Source organism: Akebia trifoliata, chromosome 8 (assembly GCF_017979445.1).
Source record: "Akebia trifoliata isolate Shusen 1 chromosome 8, ASM1797944v1, whole genome shotgun sequence".
NCBI classification, from domain to species: Eukaryota; Viridiplantae; Streptophyta; class Magnoliopsida; order Ranunculales; family Lardizabalaceae; genus Akebia; species Akebia trifoliata.
In genome coordinates this window covers 31,809,243-31,828,982 of record NC_141382.1, presented here as the reverse complement: position 1 = coordinate 31,828,982, position 19,740 = coordinate 31,809,243, and the positions used below count along the sequence as shown (strand labels likewise).

General features: G+C 32.6%; 1 long non-coding RNA gene across 1 annotated transcript; it reads right to left on the bottom strand.

Moving 5' to 3' along the window:
* Window positions 1-1,174: 1,174 nt before the first annotated feature.
* On the bottom strand, window positions 1,175-18,286 carry LOC147396525 (uncharacterized). Its single transcript, XR_015180749.1, has 2 exons — window positions 18,103-18,286; window positions 1,175-1,766 (listed from the first exon to the last, which is right to left on the bottom strand). It is a non-coding gene; the product is annotated as an uncharacterized LOC147396525 (long non-coding RNA).
* Window positions 18,287-19,740: the final 1,454 nt, after the last annotated feature.

The following is a 19,740-nucleotide window of genomic DNA, read 5'->3' as shown; positions in this document are numbered from 1 at the left end:
TACTTCATCAGTTAGTCCTGTCAATATGATGAAGTACTCGAAGCATCAAAAGAATGGGGATAACATTGGCATGCACCACTCGGAAGATAAGGCCCGATATCTAAGCACATGCAATTGAAGTTATCGATAATACCACCTCAAGATTGCGCCATCAACTCATACCTATCAGGAAGTCTTATTGATAATAAACATTTTTGCGTAAATTTTTAACATGGGTATGTACCAAATTAGACATAATAATAAATACACCCTCGGAAAAAGCAATATCACCGAGTTCATTTTTCAAACTCCAACAATGTGTTTATGTGTATGTTGTAACATTAATACCGAGTAGTTTTCAACACTCATATATCTGTGAGTAACATTAATACCGAGTAGTTTTCAACACTCATATATCTGTGAGTAACATTAATACCGAGCTCGCCCTTGAAGCATTGTCCAACTCTAAGAAAGGCAAGATTGATAATAGCATCACACGAGGTCATTTAAAACACACTCGTGTGACTCTAAGAGAGGTAGGACTGGTAATAACAACACATCAAAGTCGTTTAAAACACATTCGTGTGACTCTATGAAAAAAAAACTGATAATAACAACACACTGAGGTCGTTTAAAACACATTGGTGTGATTCAAAGTAAGGCAAACTCATTTATAATAACACACTGAGGTCATTTAAAACACACTAGTGTGATTCTACGTAAAACAAACCTAATAATGACAACACACTAAGGTTGTTTAAAACACACTCGTGTGATTCTAAGTAAGGCAAGCCCGATAATAGTAACACACCGTGGTCGTTTAAAATAGACTCACATATCCAAAAGAAATATCCGAGTAACATTGCACCAAGGTCATTTATAACACACTCATGTTGTTATAGGCAAAAAAAATCTAGGAAAGGCAAATCTGAGCAACGAAAAAAACACTGAGATATCACTCAAAACAAGCACGTGTAACCCTAAATAAAACAAAACCGAAGTCCCAAAAGTATACCATGTTTAATGCTCAGGGGAAAAAAGTCTAATATCCTTGAAGTAAACCAAGAATATCTCCACTACAACATGACAACAACCTAGAGTTTTCTAAGCATTAAAAGGAAAAAAAAAATATAAAATGTCCAAATATAAACAAAAAATAAAAAATAAAAGAAAACATGATGAGGAAATATGATAATTGAGAAGTAAATATTTTTGTTTATTAAAATCAAGGCAATTTACAAAATACTTAAGGCATACCCTGGTGATACGAGGTCATACAAAGTATACTTAAAGAGAAGAAAAACTTCATTACATTAATAAATAAAACATCTATTTTTTTAAGGTTAAGTTCTGCTAAAAAGGAATCACCGAGCTTCAAGGTACCTGCAATAAATTTATTTTCCTTAGTGGTACTCAAAAACCATGGTGTGCTCATACCCTCTTCTTCTTTGGAAGATTTCAAAAGGCACAACGTGCATCTATGGTGACGGACAATTGCAAAAGGAGGTAAATTGCATTTGATGAGGAAATGACGTCATCTAGTGGAACATAGGGTATGGCGCCATCTATCTTTTATATTTTTCCTTCCAAAGAAGCTGTTACCAAAACCCTTACCCTTATCAAACACGTTGTGCCCAAACCTTTTCGAGTGGAAGCCACGACCTAGACCATGTTGTAGTCAAAGTTGTCGTCCCCTTCCAATTATATTTAATTTGCAAGCAACATCTTGAAAGAAAGGTCAGACACTTTACCGTACCAAGCGCATCGTTGTCTACTCAAGGATGGAACTGAAAAAGTTGTAAAGGGCTAAAATCAAAGTTTGAAGTAGAAGATGATGCAGATACGATGTCGTGCGTGCTATCAATGAGAGTGAGAGGGCATGTCATCGCTATTGATGTCTTCACCATTGGGACACATTGAGCAAAAAAAAAAAAAAAAAACGCTCCCCATAACCACGTGGTCCCCTTGCATTTATCACAAACACTACTAGAAAGAAGGTTGAATCTACTACCCAAGATAAATAATTTTATGTTCGTAAGATATATTATTTCTTTAAAGCATTGATATCATATAAATTATGACATCATATTTTTCCTTTATAAACAAAGTTTCAGATAATGATGAAGTAAAAGGATTAGATGAGGACACAGTTAGCAACCATGAGCCATTATATTTTTCATAATGTGAGTATTTTTCTAGTTTTTATGCTTTTGGTTTGTTACATTCAAATATAAGAGTTTTACTAGGTGATATTTTATGAGTTATCAAGAAATAAAACATACCCTTGTTCTTCTTGAATTTATGAGATGTTAAATGACCTCATATTGATGACACTACAAAAACGGCGTCTTTTTGCGGCAGAACGTTAGCGGCGTTTTCAACATAACCGCTGGGTATACCATAAGAATAACGGCATTTTTTTGGAAACGCCGTTAATTAATTTGATTAATTTATTAAATTATAAAAACGATTTAGCGGCGGTTATGATGTGCCGCTAATACGCATGAAACAACCGCTGGTAATACCATCAAAATAACGGCGGTTTTATACAAACGCCGTTAATTAATTTGATTAATTTATTAAATTATAAAAATGATTTAGCGGCGGTTATGATGTGCTGCTAATACTTAGGAAACAACGGCAGTTTATACATAACCGCTGGTAATACCATCAAAATAACGGCGGTTTTATACAAACGCCGTTAATTAATTTGATTAATTTTTAAATGTATTTAAAACGATTTAACAGCGGTTGTTATGTGTCGCTATAGATAGGAAACAACGGCCGTTGCTAAATAACCGCTGGGAATACAATAGAAATAACTGCGTTTTTAAAAAATGTTGTTAATCAATTCGATTAATTTTTAAATGTATAAAAAACTAGTTAACGGCGGTTATGTTGTGCCGTTAATACATAAGAAACAATGGCAGTTTCCACAGAACCGCTGGGAATACTAAACAAATAACTATACAAATGCCATTAATTAAATAGATTAATTTTTAAATGAATAAAAAACGAGTTAACGACGGTTGTGATGTGCTGTTAATACTAAAGAAACAACGGCAGTTTTATAGAACTGCGGGTAATACTTATAAATAACGGTGTGTTTATAACCGCCGTTAATTTGATCGAATATTTTATATATACATCTATTAAAAGATTTAACGGCAAGCATAAAGTGCCTCTAATACACAAGAAGCAACGGCATTTTTCTATTAAACCGTCGGTAATATTTAAAATATAACGGCAGTTTATGGAAACGCCGTTAATTCGCTCGAATATTTTTAATGTATAAAAAAGATTTAACTTATGAGTTCCCTGGGTACTCCCCAGATCGCGAGTACTGATAGATATTGGGTCTACCAATCGGCCTTCTTTAATAGGGCACTCAATCAATCTCCTTTTATATCGATTTTCATTAAAGGGCTGGGAAGAAAACTACAAGAGAGCTGTTGAGTGGAATGTGTATTACCGTTGGGTTAATGGTGCTGTAGCAGTGGTAACTGCAGTAGCACCGACCGCAATGGGAACAGTCTTCATGTGCCACTAATACACATGAAACAACGGTTTTTTTCTTAATAATCGCCGATAATTTAATCCGATCATTCTTTTTAATTAATTAAATTTATAAAATATGTTTTACATCGTTTTTTAAATGTCGGTAATTCAATTTTGAATGGTAGTAATTAATGATTCGTCGTTAACACATTTAGTTTGTTTGGGTATAAATGGCAAAAATTTTCTTTCGACATATCAATTGACTCAACTCCTCATCTCGACTGAGTCATCCAAAAAATGAACCACCTTGGATTAGAAATTGAACCAATTTAATCAACTATATATATTGTTTAGGAGATGTATTTTAAAAATACTTATATGTTAAATATATTTGGATAGTTTTATATATTCGAATCCTTATCGGATACGGATTCGGATATTAACATTTCGAATCCTTATCGGATACGGATTCGGATATTAACATTTCGAATCTGATAATATCCGAATCAAAATAATATATTATATTATTTTATTTTATTTGATTAATTTTTTTTATATAAATAATATAATAAATAATAATTATTTTTAATAATGAAAATAATTATATTATCCTTTCAGATATCGAATAATATCTGATTCGAATTCAAATTCAGATATTAGATAAAAATTTCGGATTTGGATATTACTACCTCCGAACCAATAAGCATCCATTGACAGCCTTACATTGAGTTGAATCTCAACTCATTTAAATGGGATAAAAAAAGAGAGTTTCTATTGTCACACCAACTTTTGCTAATGCCACCCAATTCATATGTAAATAAGGGAGTTTCTATTGTAACACCAACTTTTGCTAACGCTACCCAATTCATATGTAAATCAGAGAATTATCTATTTTTTTAGAGGCGTTTTGGTTGTGAATCGCCACCAACACAGCAACACTGCCGGCAATTTGCGGGAAATCGTCGAAGAATCACGAATTTTTGGCGCCAACATTTCATTTTATTCCTCTCTCCCTCTTACACTGTACATCTTCCTCTTTCATTCTATCTTCCTCTCGCACTCTCTCTGTCTATAACGCACTCTCTCTGTCCATCTCACTCTCTCGCCCTAACTCCTAATCTCTCCTTCTCACACCCTCTTCATCTTTGTTGCGGTTTTTATCCCTACGAAAGGCGTAGAAGCTCAACTCATTATGGGTTTTTTTTACCAAGGCTCTCTAGATTTGAGGTTTGTAAAGATTTTGCTTTTTAAACCTCATTTACTATGATAAATCCCATTTACTTCGTCTTAAATATTCTTTTTTTTGTGAATTTTTGAGTTTTTGTTCATTTTCTTCATAGAACTATGAATGTTTTTGGTAAAATTTTTACTTGAATGCTAGGTTTTGTGTAGAATCTTGAGGAATTTTTACTATAAATGTTTTTTACTTGAATGCTAGGTTTTGTATACAGGTTTCAGAAAATCTATGGAGGAATTTTTTGATTTTTGGTTAATAATTAAGGATTAAATTTTATGGCATTTGTTGTGTTTCTGGTAATTTGATCTTTAAAGATACCCAACTTATATGGGGTATTATTGAACCAATTTTTTTTTTCATGAATTTTGGAGTTTTTGTTAATTTTTTTTATAGAATTATGGATTTCTTTGGTAAAATTGTTACTTGGATGCTGGATTTGGTGTAGAATCTTGAATTGGGTATGCTTATACAGGTTTCAGGAAATTTATGGAGGAATTTATTAGTTTTTGATTAATAATTAAGGGTTAAGTTTTATGGGATTTATTTTGTTTCTGGTAATTTGATCTTTAAAGATACCCAACTTATATGGGGTATTATTGAACCAATTTTTTTCATGAATTTTGGAGTTTTTGTTCATTTTTCTTTATAGAACTATGGATTTCTTTGGTAAAATTGTTACTTCGATGCTGGATTTTGTGTAGAATCTTGAATTGGGTATGCTTATACTGGTTTCAGGAAATTTATGGAGGAATTTTTTAGTTTGTTATTAATAATTAAGGGTTAAGTTTTATGGGATTTATTTTGTTTATGGTAATTTGATATATAAAGATACCCAACTTGTATTGGGTATTATTGTTTACTAGTTTATATTATAGCGTGAACTTGTATCTACTTCTTGAGGGTTGATTTTGTTGTGATTTTGTTACTCTAGGTTCCAACAATGGCGTTCATATGCAGGATCAAAACCAATAATGCTGCCTTCCTTGGCAAAGCTATCTCCACTACAAGACAAACCTGTAAAGAAGAGCACACAAATCTGATTGTAGTTCACTCATAAGAAGACCAATACATTGAACAAGATTGATAGCAACAAAGGATAGTCCATCATCCCATATCGATAAAATGAACCTGGTGCTGTTTTTTTAACCCAAATTAAGCTGAAAGTTTGACAATAACATGCTAGCCAATAATTTTCTTGTACAATTAGAAAAATAATGTCTCATTCGTTGTGCAGGGTGATGCGGCATTAGTGCGTATGATCACTCTCATCTATTCTTCCTAAGGCTGAACATGACCAACCACTTCTTGAGGTAAGTACCCCTCTTTCACCTAACTCAAGCTGGCCAACATCTTGTTTGTGTTGCTGATGAGCCACTCTGTTCCACTTTCTTTACTACTAGTTTTATAATTATCAGCATAGCATATATATTCTAAATCTCCTTTTTCATGTTAGACTTCTTTGTTGTTTTAAGACCGTCAAATATGGGCTTTTTTCACATAGTATATGCCAATCCACAAGTAGAAAATCCAAATTCCATCCGCTCCTAACATAAATTTTGGAGGTGTATTTAATACACCTTAACGTGTACCGAGCACAAATTAACAGCACCCTAATAACAATATATTCTTAAATTGTTAGTACACACAAACACTTTCAGTAGTTTAGTATATCATAAACCTATGAAGGAGGTCCATGTTCTGAAATACACAATACCTTCAGAATAACCGACTCATATGCAGGATCAAAACCAATAATGCTGCCTTCATGGGTTTTATTGAGTTTTAGTAGGTCTTTACGTTTCTATTTTAATAATAGTAAAGGTCAAGAGACAGGACACATTTTAAAAACACACGGGTATCTCAAATGTGCACAAGAGCACGGAAGGATGACATGTACAAAGGCCACTCTTTCAAGTCATCTACTTCAAAGCTTTTTCTCAAGAAAGGTTAGGCCCTAATTATATATGGGTTTGAGTGTTAAATTTGATTGACATGTATATTTGTGCTTATATATTGGTTTAGATGAACTTCTAATGTTTTTTCTTTTCTCATCAATGAAATATGATGAATTAAGCAAAACATAGTTGTGTAAAAGGTGCGCGACAATGAATGCTAAATTGAGGTATGCTCCAAAGTTGATATCCACTCATTGAAGTTTGAGGGTGCTTTGTACCATTGTTAGATTTTCAATGAATGAATGATCTAATTGGCTTATGTTGTTGCAATGTCTGGTTAACTTTTCATCAGCTTCATGTGTACAGATATTTTGTTTGATCTATCATGGCATTGTTATATAAGGTACATAACATGTTAATTAAATTAGCCCATTGTAAACAATCGTATCTGATATGGATACACCACCAATTTTGAGGTTGCCATGTAACATATGCTAGGTAAGCCCAGATGAAAGGATTTTAAATTTAAGTTGTGGGTTTCTCATAAGATGGCTGGGTGCTGGTTTTCCTTTCCATGGCCTTGAAATTCACCAACTTATTGTTCCTTAATGTGTTCCCACCCAAATAACCTTAGCTTAAAATAGGAGCACTTTGTTTTGAATGCTTATACCTTAGTGTTCCCTAGAACCAGATCTAGATGATTCCTCTCTTTTAAGGGTCTTTGCTTCTTTATGAGTGATATTTTTCATACAAAATATTGACATGGATTTACTATTTTCTGTTTATAACTTTATGTTACTGTACACATAGGTCTCATAAATGAACACATGTGAAGTAACAACATTTGTTATTGAACAAGCTTTCTTCCATGCCTTCTTGATTGATATGTAGGTTACAGTGCTGTAAGATAAGGCATTTTTAAGACTGGACAATGATAATGCATTGCTAAGCACCTCTACTCTTTGTGCATCTAACTCTGCCATCTGACCAGCCCTTAAGAAAACCTTTGTTTTACCAATCTGCAAACCATTTGGTGATCCTTTCAATAAGTAAAAGCATTTGCATTCACAAAATGTATGGCAATTTATGAGGCACAAACTACATAGATTCAACTTATAGAAGAAAGAGTTTCTTTAGCTAGACAACCAAATGCTTCAGTGCATCTGAATTTTACAAAGGAAGTCAATTCAAGCAAACATCCATGAAAAAAAATGTGAAATTTTTATGTCACATAAATCAGCAAAACAGACCTACTGCACAGTTTCTATTTAGTGGCAGAGAGGTCGCCAGGGCAGTGGATATTGCAACTCCAGTGGATAAAAGTATCTGCACATATATAGCACCATAATTATATCCAATCTCAAACCAATATAAAGCCAATACATGGAAAGAAATCAAGGGAGAAAAACCATAGGACTTACCTACAAATTTTTTTAGTATACCCATCATGAAGAATAGAAAACTCCATAATACATCGTGAAGATGAACTGAACAAGAATGAAAGATTAAAATCTATTATTGGTTTGATGGGAGACTAAAGCAATGATTCCACTGTCTTGTGCAATGCTAGCTTATGATGCCTTATAGACTTCTTTAACTATTATTTAAATTATTTCTAGTAAAGCACTTGAATGGTTTTATGCAATTTTTTATTTTTCTGGAATATTTCGCAAATGGGTATCTCTAATCTTCTTGTTTTCTGCATTTTTTTAAAGTTTTTGGTCAATGGGGTACCCACCTCTGTTTTTATTGTTTTATTGTTTTATGCATTTTTTTGTTTTTTCTGAAATTTTTCACAAATGGGTATTTCTAATCATCTTGTTTCCTGCATTATTTTTGTTTGTTGAAGTTTTGTCCATATGGATACTTCTGTTTTAATATTTTTAGTAGGGGAGATATAATTTAGTTCAGTTTATTAAGTTGGTTAAGAAAGCAGGCCTTTATGTTCATCTCAGGATTGGTCCCTATGTTTGTGCTGAATGGAACTTAATTGTTACATCAAATTTCATTCATTTGTAATTAGTACATTTTGTCATAAAATTGTTGTACTATATAATAGTTTAATATATGATAAAATGATGGTCTGTTTTATATGTATTTTTGTTTATTTTTGAAACCATAAGTCTCTTATAAGATTTTCTCAATTGAATCATAGGTTTAACCAAGCTACAAAGTCTATAATTCAAACTATCTGAAATGTGCCCAACTAAAATTTGGAGTGGTAGCTTTGCAAAAATTCTATTTGGACAGAGTGGTAGTCGTGTCCTTATTTACATTCTTTTCATTTTCCTCAGCCTTCTTTTGCAGCGTTTGTGCTACATACATATTGCACCATTTTAGTGTAGTGTGGGAGTATCATGTTGTTTCTTTTATTCATTATATGAACTACATATTGTATAAATTGTGGAATCCTTCTCAGGGATTTAGGGAGAGAGGTTATGAAGAGGTTGAATTTATATTTCTAGTTAACTAAGCCATTCAAAATTTGTGATGTTGAGTAGTTGAATCGCTCACATTTGTTCTCTTTGGCAGGTTTTGACACCAAACATGTACAATATGCAACTCTGGGAAACCTCCAGTCATGCTGCAAATTACAAAGAGAACATGTTTATATTTGAGTAAGATTTTAATTAGGCCATTTGGATGCCATGCGTAAGATCTAGATGTTCATCAATTTGTTGGGTGTTAATAGGCTGGGTTGGTATGATAGGCTTCAAGGCCCATCCTTCTATAAGCTTGTGCTACATCTTGTTGGTCTGTTAGGTCAGGCCTGGGTTTGCTTTAACGCCCGCTAGATAATTGGCCAGACCTGGGCCTAACTTTTAAATAGAAGTTTATGCTCACCCACTATACCCAATCTTTTCTAGGCTTGGACCGGGTTAAGGCCTATCACGGGTGGCATGGTGTTTGTCCCAACTACTTATGTTGCGAGCCAAGCTTAGGTAGAGCTTGGTCCATCCCGTGTGTCTCATCAACATTCGGCCAACTAAAAGATTCTTCCCATCCTCTTCAAATGATCATATTAGGAGATTTTCTGCATAACCCAAGCCCAAACAAAATGCATCAATTCAACACACGCTGAAATTCTTACATGCTAGTTATCAAGAATACTTTTTGATTTATAGTTCTTTCACCTAATCTTATAATCTCATTGCTTTCCATTTTTATGCACCTCTTTTTCTCCATGTAACTATGTGATCGTGCTATTACAGCAAAATAGGTCATTTATTATTAAAGGCTCCTTTATTAGTTTCATCTTTAAATTTTGTCCTAGCATACTGTGCCCTGGTGCCTTTAGGACACTCTTCTCCTCATTATCACTCTCACCTTCTCAACTTTATTCTATGTGCTATAAAAAGTACCAGTGTGCTAGTTAGCTAAGTGGTAAGACGTGTGGAGAGTTGTTCCCACGTCTTAGGTTCAAACTCCCTTGAACCCATACTTCTCATGCTAACCACTAACCATATTACCTGTCACTGACCACTAATCAAGCATTTACCTATCCCAAAAAAAAAAAAACTTTATTCCATGTGCTTTGTTCAGCATATATGTTGGATGACAACACCTATTTTCTCTCACAGAAGTTTGCTTTATTCCATGTGCTTTGTTCACCAAAGATTTGGCTATGCCACCCCATATATATATATATTTTTTGATAAGTGTAATATATTGATGAAAAAATGAAGAACAAAGTACAAGGAGGCCGAGGAAGCCTCTCAAAGAGCAACAGCTATGCCACCCCATATTAGCATTTGCTCTCTTGATAACAACTAAGCCTCCCTCATGCCCTGTTACACCTGAGAAGATCAGCCACACATCTATAATGCTCAAGTTTTGGCCTGATTTGGTATCATTGAACAATCAATGCGTTATCCCTTTGCACCTGACCTGTGTGGACATGCTGGAACCCAAGAACCCAGAAAGTTGTATTTGTGGTTCATTTCCCCACAAGCTGCTCTCGTTTACAAAACTCCTTCCTGAACCATACTATTACACGAAAACACATTTTTTGAGGCATCTCATAAAGAGGACTTGTACTCAATGTTGCTGGGGGCTTAATACTTGAACATCCATCAACATTGCCTTTTGTTCAAATAGTTGTTAGTTCTAACTCTTCTCAATGTGATTATGTAACTAATGATTTTCAAATGCATATTTATTAGAAAAAACATGGTGGTGTCAGGGATCATGGATTTGCATGGCCCACTGATTGATCAATCTAGACCATTCTATTGGTGGGGCCCTTGGGCAATCACCCCAAAAATTCTCAATCTGATGATCCTAACATCCGAGGCATGGGTTCTTCTCACGATAGATATCGTTTTGGGATTATGGCCCATACAAGAGATGGCTGACAGAATTTCCATAAAAGAGTGACGATTTAATTTCATGTTACTCCACATTCCCCATGTATTTTTCTGCTCATGAACCGATTTATGTTGCTATGCAGATAGGGGCAACGGATAGTGTTATAGGGCTTCCCAAGTCTCTTACAGAAAATATCATACAGGAGGTCCTCTAGCTTCTTCAATGGTTTGTTGTACCGTTCTCTCCATCTTGGCGTCGGTAATTACCCCATTTATCAATGTTTCGTGTTCTTCTCTGCACTTTTAGTTCAATCTTATTATTTGTTTCAGGTGGACTTGGGTTAGATAGATTCGAGTCATAAGTTGGCCATGAAATTGAGTATCACAAAAGATGATCATCCACGATCCATTCTTATTGATTGTAACCATGGACTATAGTGACATAACCACACAGATGGCACCCATATGGACCTTGACCCACCATTCAATGGGTCACACCTAATTGAAAAACAATCTATCAGACAGCTGTTTGTCCTTGTAGAGGCAGCCAATTTGGAGCGTTTTCAGACTGAACCTTGATTTTAGCTGCCTTATTATAAGTTTTTGCTACACTTTGTTATTCTCTTGATGCATTTTACTTTTTGGGGGTTTGAGCGTTATTGACAAGATTACATAGACAGTAAAAATGTGAAAGTTGTGGGTGATTTAGATATACCTCTCCACATTTTGGTGAATATTTGAGATACCATTGTGTTTTCAAGCTGATGACATATAATCCCTATACCTTGGTCTTTTTTAGAGAGACACAAAAAATAACCTAAATGGCCTCATCTTCAACTTGTAGCTAAACTCCACCATGTTTCCTCCAAAAGGTTGACATTCTAGAGGTGAAAATTTTATTTCCTTGATTTTTCTTCCCAAAACAAGTCATTTCAATCTCTTGCTCGCTCGTCTTCATACATGAGATTCTAGCTACTTCAAACCTCAACCTCAATAATAAGACATAATTTTAGGGTAAGTAGAAGATGATGGGTTTTGGGTAGGTTTTCTACAAGAGGGTATGAGAAGGTTGAAAAATGAAGGATCGAAGATGAAGTTAAAAATAATTTATTGGAGGTTGAAGATTACTTGTTTTGGAAAGTAATTATTCAAGTGGTGAATTTCTTTGTGGTAGCATTGTTTGTTCTGTGTTGTAACTTGTAAGATTATACCCGTTATGGATTTTGTTCTTCGTTAATATTTGTTTCTTGCCTAGGGAAGGTGTGAATTTACTGGTGCAAATCTTCGTGGAGCAAATTTAACTGGAGCTAATCTTCAGAGTGCAAATCTACAAGGTGACCTGTAATTTGTTTTTTTTTTTTCCTTAAAATAAATTAAATTACCATTACCAATTTTTTTTTAATTTTTTTTTATAACTATAGGTAGTGTATTAATGAATTTTCATTGAGTACTCTTTAATGCATGAACAATCCACTTAACAACTTGAAATGTAGCTAAGGTAGAAAATATGGACTAGAAGAGATGATATTCATGTACAAATTATTAGGTTTTAAAATACTATTGATCAATGTTTGAGTTACTTATTTTGTTTATAATTCATAGAGTTGCCTATTTTTTTATAGTGAAAATATTCGTGAATGCGTACTTTATTTTTTAATTTCGTAAATGCATGTTTGGTAGATTGTAGTTTATGTGGTGGAGACCTCCACACAGCTTGCTTTCGGGCTCCTAATACCCCATTTATAACACTGAAGGTAAAGATGATAATTATGTCTTTGTTACGGGAACTGATTGCTTCTTTACTGATTATAATTCAAATGTTCTATCATTTTTGCATGCATGTGAAAGTTATATAGACAGAAAATACCGCAAGAGTCACACTTCAGAAAACTAAAACTTATACCTGTCTATAAAAATCCTTATACCTGTCTGCTCTTACATAGTTCCATTTTTGTACTCTTATAAAAATCCTTTTTACTTGCATAGCTCCATTGCATTAGAACTTATGTTGCAAGAAATTATTATGTTGCCACAGGTTTTCGCAAAAGGTGTCGACAAGGATATGGTTGTACTGATGGCTGCTAGAGCTTCAAGATTGGAGAATCAAGATGCTATTGATACTGCCATTGTCTCGATGTTGGGAGATCCTAAAGAGGTATTGAGTTTAATTTATTGAACATCATTAAGCAACGGTCTTTGTTGATTTTTTTTTTTTTTCATTTTTTAACAAATTGTTAATGCTAAAAGATCCTTGTCCAGCATTCTTGTGAACTCATTTGTTTATGTTTGAACCCAACTTCTATCGTATTTTACTTTTATCTTTCTACGCATTCCAATTTGTTTCAGGCCTTTTTATCCTTTGAGTTAAGTGTCTTCATAGTTGAATAATTAATTAGATGTTGTATACAAGACAATAAATTTTCAAGTTCAGCAAACCAATTTAAGCTGGATTTTTTACAAAGAAAACATAATGAAAACTAGAAAACAATATAAATTGGTGACTTACATGGTGGGAATTGAAAGTACCCTTGTACCTCTAGGAGTTGAAAAATACTACAATGGATTTTAAATGCGTGTAGTCATAGTTCTAATTTCAGGTTAACTGTAATTTTATTTATATGTAATAAAATTATAGTAATTTTCTAATAGGGATTTTTTTTTTTTTTTTTGTATTGTAATTTTATTACCGACGGTTTCTAAAGCGCCACTAATGAATTATTTACCAGCGGTTTTCAGTAATGCCGTTAAAGTTATGTATTACCGGCGGTTAATCAACCGCCTCTAATGCCTGATTTACCGGCGCTTTCTAGGAAATGCCGTTAAAATTATATATTACCGGCAGTTTATTAAGCGCCTCTAATACCTTATTTAATGGCAGTTATCCAAATGCCGTTAATATTATTACCGGCAGTTTTTATAGTGCTGCTAATACATTTTTCAGTGGCGGTTCTTCAAAAGCGCCGTTTATAGTATATATTGCCGGCTGTTTATAACCGCCAATAATAGAAAATAAACGTGTTCAAAAGAGTTGTCTCGGTATTTTAGAATAGTCGGTAGTTGGTCATAAAACCGTCGGAAAAAATATATTATTTCTGGCGGTTCGATAACCGCCGCTATAGCTTTCCTTGACACCATAATTGCCAGCTAAAGGCTAACCGCCGTTGATATGTAATGCCGATGCTTTCCTAGCATATGGCGGCGATTTGGAAACGCCGGTAAAGACCGTTTATTTTGTAGTGTGATGAATGGTACTCGGTATGATCCTGATTTTGAAAGTTTGATATATATTTATTGTTTGGTTTATTTGGTTCACAATGTGATCAATCACCAATAGTATAAAATTATTTATTTAATACGACTAGATGGTTAGTTCTTCTGAGAACTGTTAGATCGTAATCTTATTGTAAAATTCAATTTATTCTTGTCAAAATAGTAATTAAGATTATTAGATCATAATCTTACTATTAGACTATCAATTTTTCTTATTTTGATATTGTTTTTCATACAAGGTTATGTAGGAAATAAATTATAAAATTATATTACTTTTTTGTTCATCACCCGAGAACCAAAAGATATTTTGTTTGATTGAAACTTTATAATGAACTTGCTTTCAAATCCTATTTCACCATTCAATTTTGTCTACAATCATGCCTTTTGATAATTCAAGTATGTTCGTATTCTCTCTTATCATTTCAACTCACATCTTTTTTAGTTTTTTGCTTACTCTTTTAGAATGTTATGGATTGCAAACAGAGATGTTGACTTATTAGCTAAAGTGGTGCATCGGTAAGTTACATTGGGGGAATTCCATTATCTATTCTTATGTTTTTAATCAACTTATTTTATCAAGGAAAAAACTACTATTGAGTAGAAGTTAAAAGAAAAAGTAGTGGGTTGATTAGTCGCACTACACTGAACAACTTCATCATAAACAAATAGTAAAACCAGGACAAACACTTGATTATAGCTTAGTTTTATATATACATAAAACACTTATCTTCAATGTAGTTCTTGATGAACTTGGCAGAGTTAAAAATAGGTCATAATCATCAATTTTAGTAGATATGACAAGGGTGTGTTTTAAGTAATGATGATATGTTGTTTTTAGGTGCATCAACCAATTGGGTACCTATTTAATATATCAAATAATTCGCATTGTCAAAAATAGATTTAGTTGCTCTTTTTTTTTTAAGTCTTATTGTATAAATGGTTCCAATGTTAGATGATTTTAATGCATCAATTTGACATGTATTTTTGTATTATTATTTTTTGTCATTCCATTGGTAGACGTTGAAGAGGAGAGTGATTGAGTCTTGCCCCTAACCATCTTACTTGTCTCACCATAATTATTCTTTTTTTTTTTTTTTTTTTCTTTTTTTTCTTTTTTGACTATGAGAAGTGGTGATATGTATGTACAACTGCTAATAACAAGCCCTTCTATGTATGTAATATTTAGTTATTTTTTCTTATTAGCTGTGAAGTAACTTAGCTACACTTTACCTGAAAATAGTTATATTATGGTAATCTAACATTTGGTTCTATTTAATATCTTTATTTTTCCCATGTAAAAGATAATCTTGAGGGGTTTAGATGGATTGAGAATTAAATAAAATTTTAGTTTAATTCTTATTGGTTCTAGTTCTAGGTATGAGACCCTTGGAATCAAAATTATTTGTAACACTTCAAAGCACAAAATTATGAGAAACATCTCATGAAAGGGCCAACGCCTTTATGATAACTATGTAATGAAGGAAAATTTATGTGGAAATATAATTTTTCTTCCAAGATTAATTTGTTTTTATCAAGTTAACTAAGTCACTAAAATGAGATATTTTCTAGTAAGAACCTACTTTTATATCCATTACTAAAATGAGATATGTTGTGTTTTCAAGAGACCTTTTGGATGATGGTTTATATGCTTTTATAAAGTTTAGTCTCCCTCAAATGTATGGTAGATTCTTTCGTCCTAGTAAAAAATCTGCATCTTTCAAAATTGTAAGACTTTATATTATTGATAGAGAATCGCGCAATATAATTTCAGTGAATTATTTCACTAATACAAATGATAAATTTTAGTATATGAAGTTAGATTTAGATGGGCGTCTAAGAGCTTATCAATATGATCTGGCTAATGTTGTTGACAACATCTTGACAAGCAATTTACGTGAATGTACTTATCCCACAGTTTGAGAAAATTATGGGATTTGCTCAAATGGACAATGTAGTTGTCATATTGGAATAGATTGACATCCAAGTTATTTTAGGCAATTAAAACTACGACAAATCATTAAGTCTGACTCTTTGAAATTAAATATCTCAAATAAATACTAAAGTCGAACTCGAGTTGCATTTTAAAACATAAAATTTAAGCTACTTTTAAAGATGTCTACCACCCATAGTCTTCTCAATGCCAAGTGATGAACATTAAAGCCATATCAAATTAATAAGTTTGACTCTTTTAACCTTATTGATATAATACTCAAAAGCATTTGAATTAAATAATAAAGAATTAAACAAAATTGAATGAAAAAAAAAATGTAACATTAGTTCATGTAATATTCTTGGAATGAAACTTTCAAAATAAACAATCATGGTCAACCAAACCATCCCTAAAAATCATTCACCCATCAAGGTCCAAAATCACCTAATAAATACATATAAGGTCAAAACTTAGGAAAAATACAATTATTCCCTTAAAAATAACTATTAAGTTAAAAGTAAATACATACCCATAAATAAAGGCAAGATGAAAATAACTATAAAAATTATATGCAGTCTCTTCAATTCATTGGATTCTTTTTTGAACTTCACATGTTCCACTTTATGGAATTCTTGTTTCCCGTCATAGTATTGATCATCTTTATGAAATTGATCCTCTACTTCATGGAATTTATCTTCAACTATATCAAAATGATTTGTAACATGTTAACGAGTAGCCATTGATGTATTGGTGACATTCTTCCTAAGTAAAAAAAAAAAATACTCGTCTTTGTCCCTACGAATACAACATAAAACTTGCTCATTTTGGTAGTAAATTTGACAAAATCAATTGTTAGTGGTTTCACAAAATCAATGAAAAATCTAAGGAATACTATTGAATGCTAAAAAGAAAAGTATAAGTATGAATTAAGATGCAGTTAAAAGATTTAATTCATGTTCTATTGGTCAATTGAGTACTAAAATATTGTAATTTGGTGCCCATGGTTTGAAATATGTTACAACTGTGTTCATAAAATTATAATATGAAATTTTTAACAGATTTAAAGATTGTCATTAGATCCCTTAAAAAATGTTAGTTTATCAACAATCATATTGACTTCCACCCTGTTTCTCAAGCTTCCAATTTCCCCTCATTAAATGATTATTTATAAAATTTTATACTAAAAAAGTAATTTTCTTAAAAAAATATATTATCCATGAAATAATTGTTTTCAATTCTAGGAAAGTAGATGTTCAAATCAATCAAATAGAAAAAATATATATTAGAACTAATTGTAAAATATGGTTATCAGAATTAATCCATGAGCATTGTTTTGGGCTTACATTAAGAAGTGAGTGATCTTTGCGACTAACAACAATGATCTTGCCTTGCCAAACAACATTTTGTTAGTAAGGATGCATAAATAAAATATAAAGAATATAATAAACTTTTGTTTTGAATATGAGTTCAACTTGTGAGTTGTATTGTTCCCATCCGAAGCATATAAAGATCAACACTTTAAATGTGACCTCACGACCATTGAATCATTATTACATCTCAAAATCAAGGGTTATCCATTTTGAGTTGAGCCAAAAATATTCCTAAGATTCAGGTTTAAAACACGAACCGAGTTGAACATGATCTGTTATGTTCTATTCCCACTACCTTAAGTTAAATCAAACTAGCTAGATCAATTCTAGTTATTTTCCACAGTGGGTAAGGGTTGTCTAAAGTTAGACTTGATGATTAACCCATGGAAACAATGCAAGATAAAACAAATCTTGATGTATTTTTTCTTGATTATAAATCAAACTAAAGCAAGAAGGAACTAATAGATACTTAATCTGAAAATTAATAAATAAAGTAAGAATAAAAAATTGTAAAGAAATTGATTGGGAAAAATATTCATACTGGAGAAGCCCTAACCCTCTATCCATGAAAATAAATTTCTCAAACAAAATAAAAAATAAAAATATGGAAACTTACACAAGAGACAAAGAATGACGAGGTAACGATGCTAAGGCAAAACGATGGAAATGGAGAATACGCTTTGGAGAAGATGAACTTCTAGGGTTTCGAAGTTGATGCTTAATTGAGAGAGAGAGAGAGAGAGAAAATCGTTAAAAAAAAATCAACTTTGCCGAGAAAAAGAAAGAGGAGAAGAGATAAGTGTTTCGTCTAGGTCTGTGTGTGTAGAGGATGATATTAGATTTTAGACATAATAGAAATTAATTATTTTGTTTTTATTTTATTTTTAAATCACATGTTTTAGAGGGATGAAGATCGAAATAGACTTAAATATGTTGTCATTCAGTCTCAAAACGTGTGACACAACTGTAAAGTGTGTTTTAATTGCAAACGTAGATCGCTATCGTTTAATGACTCGAAATCCAATGACTTATATCCATCGTTTTTGTGTCTGCTTTCCTATCTAGGCGCCTTTCCCATATGTATATGTGTATATATATGAACCATGTAGAGCATGGACCAAGGTCCACATTTGGACTAAGTGACCATGTAGAGTATGGATCGAGATCCACATTTGGGCCACTTGGACTGTTTCATTGGTCAAAATAACAATTCAACCTCTTGTTTGTCGTTTAGATTGGACTTGAAAAAAATCCTCTCAAAAAAGTATTTTTGGGCGTTGGATCTTGAGTTTAAAAATGGACGGTCATTGAACTCATAGATTTAAAATTTAAATTCAATGGTGAAAAAAATCTTTTTTTTCAATTCTATTTTTTTGAGAGTTCATAAAATTTTATGCTATACATACATGTGGCACCATATTGACATGTGGTCCATCGAGATGGATAGTCCTTCGATCCATTTAACTCCATCTCATTTATATAAAATAATCTATGAAAAAAACCGTGTCACATGTGTGAGTTAAATGTCCAATTTTTCATACTACAACATCATCCCTATTTAACTTGTAATTCCAACCAAATTTCATTTTCCAATAGCACATTGATCCAAAAATCACATTTTCATCTAATCATTGGATGTTCAACTTTGCACATTCTTACAGTTGAGAACATACGTTCTCAAACTCCAACAAAAAATATTTTCTTTTCAAATATGCATCAAACTTTCTTTCTTTATAAATCATTTTCTTATAATTAGTTTAATCTAACTTGAAAGCATTATGTTTGATTAACTCATTGTTATAAGGTCAAAATGGACTCAATGTCATTCATCAGTTTGTCAGAGAAGACACAGAGGAGGTTGATCTAACCCTGGTGTTGGTCCTTGATGTTCATTTTGATAGATCAAGATCGGTGAGACTTTATTGTTATGGGGTAAAAATGTACTTGCATATTTGGTATGTACTTGGGGTTGATTTACATTTTTCTTAATTAATTTGTTAGAATAATTGTAAGTGAATGAGTATTTTGTTGATAATAATTGTAATTGTAAGTAAGGAAGTTAATGATAATTTCTAAAGAATTTTCATCATTTAATTAGAGGATAATTCTTAGAAATATACATATATGGAGACATAAATAGAGATAGAAAGATTAGAAGTGAGATTTGGAGATCCAGGGTTGGGCTTTAATATCCTCCCATAGCTTGGCCCACAATCCGACACGTTGAGTCCGGCCCATAATCAACTACAATCCA